This window comes from Hordeum vulgare, chromosome 4H (assembly GCF_904849725.1).
Source record: "Hordeum vulgare subsp. vulgare chromosome 4H, MorexV3_pseudomolecules_assembly, whole genome shotgun sequence".
Classification (NCBI taxonomy): Eukaryota; Viridiplantae; Streptophyta; class Magnoliopsida; order Poales; family Poaceae; genus Hordeum; species Hordeum vulgare.
Window position 1 is genome coordinate 131,793,010 of NC_058521.1, and position 5,076 is coordinate 131,798,085.

Sequence of the window (5,076 nt, forward strand, 5' to 3'; positions counted from 1 at the left end):
AAAAAAAATAAAATGCATGTGGCTACGGTTGGATGGACAACTCCGCACACCGGTCCATGGACGGATAGGGTGTCCGATGGCCAGAAATGACGCATGTTCTTCATCATCAATAAAAGCCATTTCCACCAACCATATCTGCCTTCATTTCTCATCTTCATCTCCATAGCCACCATCTTCACCACCATCACCGTAGTTCTTAGAAGGCTAGCCATACTTGTAATCGTGTATCACAGAAGGCCCCTATTGTAAGACATGTTATCAATCAATCAATCTTTGTGTTCTTCAGTGAGTTCTTTGTGTGATGATCTTCATGTGTGAGTAGTTAGGTAAGGTATAGGTTGAGGCAAGAGCCTTGCAACTTGATGTATTTCTTGAAAGGATCAATGAAAGAGCTATGAATTAATGTCTAATATGTGTGTAATAAAATTGTTTTGTAGTTATCTCTTGTCTCAGTTGCGTTCTTCATTTCTGCAGGTACCCAGTATCATGAGGAGTGATCCTCTTAACATCAGTGATATAAAGGTTTAGTACGGTAACACGGATCCTATCCTTGGGGATTAGTCATTAAAAACCCAATGCTTTTATATGATTATAACAATCTTAATTATCGAGTCAACCCTGCGAGAGGATAGGGCCTTCTTTGGACAACTGACTTTGATGCAGGACATGTGTCGGTCAAGATGTAATTTAGACACATCCCCCACTTTAGTTCAAAACAAGCACATCTCGATCTGTGACGTCCAGCACACAAATTAAGATCATATCTGGTCCTTTCATAAATATATGGTTGTAAGCATTAAGACCTCGTACCCTTAGATTTTTATTATAAGTGTTTGCAACTTGATTTTGATCTAGTTCAAAAGATAAAATTAATTCCTTAACAAAAGCTTGTTTGAGACCCTAACTTAAAGGGCATCACTTTCTCGCGGGTTCGATAATTGAGGATCACCACTTTGGAAAAGGGCGAGGATCTTGTTGCTCCATTTTTAGATCACTAAGGAGAGTAATAAACCCTCTTCTTATTTTAATCTTTCAATTTATGTATTAAAGATATACAAACAAAGTGTATAACACCATGCATGTTGTTGCGTGCATGTTTTGAAACATATTTCAATGAAATCTTTTTGTTTGAAACATGCGAATTTGAAGCTATGCGAATTTGAAGCAATAACATGATTATTAAAATTGAAGATACATATGCCCTTTCTGTTTGACTATTTTATAATATTAAATAATTATTAAATATAAATAGTTAGGATGATGAAGTGACATAATATGAGTGGATTGTATGTCATGTTTTAGAGCATATTTGTTGCACATTTTCACATAAAAAAACCTCATATCATATGCATCTAGTCATTTTCATGTTTTGCATACAACAGTTCTACGATATTTTCATTAATAATAATTGTATGCATATAAGAAAACAAAGAAAAAATAAATCACCACCCTAACCAATTCCTGTTTTAGGAAATTCCATGGATAACTAATATAGATGCTCTATGATCCAGTCCTTGAAGGCTTGTCTGTACTTTGCTCTTGTTCTAATAATGATCATTTGAAGGTCATTCCTTAGCATAATTCTCCAAGATTGAAAATAAGAGATTCGAGCTTTGAAGATCTTGAATTCATGTGCATCCAAATGTGCTAGCAACCCATAATCGTAATGCTCATGGAAAAATGATTTGAGAAATTGCTTGTCATGAATCCAATCTCATCAAGGACACCGATCCCTCTTTTTCTACTTGAAATGATTGAATCCCAGTAGCTGAGAGCAAAGGGGCGGTCCTAGAATAGGTGAAGGCATGTTTCTTCAGAGTTGCACTTGCAAAGCTCACACTTATAGCTGGGCAAAAAGAAGTTTTTTCTAAGGAGGATGCCCCTGATGTTGACTCTGCCATGAAGCATGAGCCATATAAAGATATTGTCTCTCGACATTGCTACATTTTTCCAAGTCATATTGAAAACTGAGGACGTTTGTTCTTGCTTTTGAAGGTGGATATACATTTTTATAGAAGAATATTCCTGCTTATGCCAGGTGTAGCCCCATTTATCGGGATAGGTATTTAATTGAATGTGTTGCATGAGGCTGATGAGCATTTGATACCGTTGATGTGCCTAAATGGATAGTGGTGTGTGAAAATGCTTTGCAAGGTCGTCTATGGAGGCAATTTTGAAAGCACAACTTCTCCCTCAGGTGGTTTTGGTAATTAATAACAACATATATGTCATTGGACTAATGATTCTATCTAATACATTTGAGGAAAAGTTCAATGATTCATCGGCTAAGGATTGTGAGGATAACCCCTAGATGCAAGGAACATCTATTGGCAATAAACTTGAAGACTCTACATTTTATATTTTGTGATAAATCACATTTGAGTCCATAGGAAAGCCAATACTATTAAAAGTGGATGAGGTGACTATGATGATCTGGTTTCTCAAGTGATTATATATTAGCCACCAAAACTACTCATGAACTTCTCCCACAAATATTCTCTCAAAAATCCTAAAAGTCCAAAATTTGGTGCCACCAATAATTTCCATTCGACCCTACCGAGTTTTCCTAAGGTAGATCCTATGCCAAATCCTAGCTTCTCGGTGATACCAAGTTTGTTTTCGGTCTGACCGAGGATTTGTGACCAACTCTCTCTCTCTCTACCTATTTCTAAGAATCATAATTTCCTAGTTATAGGAATCTATGCCACCGAGTGTGGAAACTGCCTAGGCTAGCCAAAATCGAACCCACCGAGATTCATATATCGGTCTCACGGAAACGTCAAAAGTTGCCACATTTTGCACTAGTTCGTGCAACCGAGGTTTACTTCGGTTTCACCGAGTTGGGAAATAATGTTGTAACAGTTGGATTTTTGGAGATGCCTATATATACCCCTCCACCTCCTTTCATTCGTAGAGGAAGCACTCAGAACAAACCAACACTTGCCACATCCATTTTTCTGAGAGAGAGCCACCTACTCATGTGTTGAGATCAAGATATTCCATTCCTGCCATATGAATCTTGATTTGTAGCCTCCCCAAGTTGCTTTCCACCCAATCAATCTCTTCTACCCACGGCAAATATGTGATAGAGTGGTTGAGTGTTGAGGAGACTGTCTTTTGAATCACAAGAGCAAGGAGTTCATCATACTACCACATATATTACCTTTTGGAGAGTGGTGTCTCCTAGATTGGTTAGGTGTCGCTTTGAAGCCTCCTACTTCATGTTGTGGAGTTGAACCAAGAAGTTTGTAAGGGCAAGGAGATCACGTGCTTCATTAAGATCTACCCCGAGTGAGGCTAGTCCTTTGTGGACGCAAGCCATGGTGGAATAGACAAGGTTGATTCTCCATGGACCCTTCATGGGTTGAGCCCTCTGTGGACTCGTGCGGCCTTTACCCTTGGTGGGTTGAAGTCCCCTTCAAGTGGACGTTCGATAGCACCTCTTATCGGAACCACGCCAAAAAAAAATTATGTCAATCTTTGTGTTTGATATTCATATCCCTACCCTCTATTTACATGTGCATGTCTTTACTTTCCGCTACTATACTCTTAGACTTACATGTGTAGGGTGTGCTTGACTTACTACAATTTCTAAAACTTATGCACAACTAAAATTGAGAAAAGGCTAAGTTTTTGTGTGATCGAGTAGTCTAATCGCCCTCCTCTAGACATACTTCAGATCCTACAAGTGGTATCCAAGCTCTGATCATAACCCCGTCGTTTGGGTTGTTCTTCGTGTTGGTTTGCAAGGTGGATTCTTTGGTGATGGAAGGGAACTGGATCGTGAAGCAACCACGAAAGAACTAAAGATGTTGCAATACAAAATTCAAGAATGCGACATTCTATTCAATTGTCTATGCCCCGAAGAGTTCAACAATATTACCCGTCTTGAGAATGCAAAGGAAATTTGGGATACTTTGGTTGATATGCACGAAGGTACCAAATTCGTCAGAGAATCTAAGTTGGATGTGCTACAAATCAATTTGACAACTTGAAGATGAAGGATGGTGAAGGAGCCGCTGAAATGTACTCTAGGCTTGCTCTCATCACAAATGAGATTGTCTTCTTAGGAAGCGAAGAGATGACCGACAAATTCATCATCAAGAAGATCCTTAGACCTTTTGGATGGAAAGTACGACACCGTGTGCACATTGATCCAAATGATGCCAAACTACATATATCTCAAGCCAACGAAAGTCATTGGAAGGATTGTTGCTCATGAAATGTCACTCAAGGACACAAAAGAGCTTCATAACAAGTCAAGCGGTGCATACAACGCTTCAAGTGATACTCCCGCTACATAAATGACAAACTTGTCACTAATAAAGGTATAAGCCTCATTGTTAAGAAATTCAACAAGTTATACAAGACTAGAGGCAAAGAGAGAAGCTCCAACTCAAGATATGAAGAGAAGCGTTCATCTAGTCGTGATTGCAATTGCTACAATTATGGAAGGCCCATACAGTACTCCAATGAGTGCTTGGACCCCCACAAAAGAAAGAAGAGTCACCTAGAAGACGAAGCTCAAGAGATGAGTCACCTTGAAGAGAGAGAAGGAGTAGAGAAGATCGTTATGAACGAAGACCCTCCCAGAGAAGCAAGGAATCGGAGAAGAAGGACAAGTACACCAAAAGCCACTCAATAAGAAGACATCAAGCTCATGTTGGTGAATGGGTATCCGGCTCTGAATCCGACAACCAATCCAAGAGAAGCTACCACTCCAACTCCGACTATAGTGAATATGAAGGTGTTGCCGGTCTAGCACTTGTATCCTCTAATTCCTATGACATATTTGATTCACCAAATGAAGGGATTGGAAACTGCTTCATGGCTAAAGGCCCCAAGGTATCACTCCCCGAATACTTTGACTTTAATAATGACGAGGATGACTTCCTTGGATATGATGACTTGATCTTTGATAAAACTAGTGATATCAATGAAAATGAACTCGATGATAATAATGCTAGTCAAGATAATTCGTGTGACGAGGATAAGAAGGATATTGAGAGTCTAACTAAAGAATTAAACACTCTTAAGTTAGCCCATGAATCTACTCTATAAGATCATAGGGAGCTT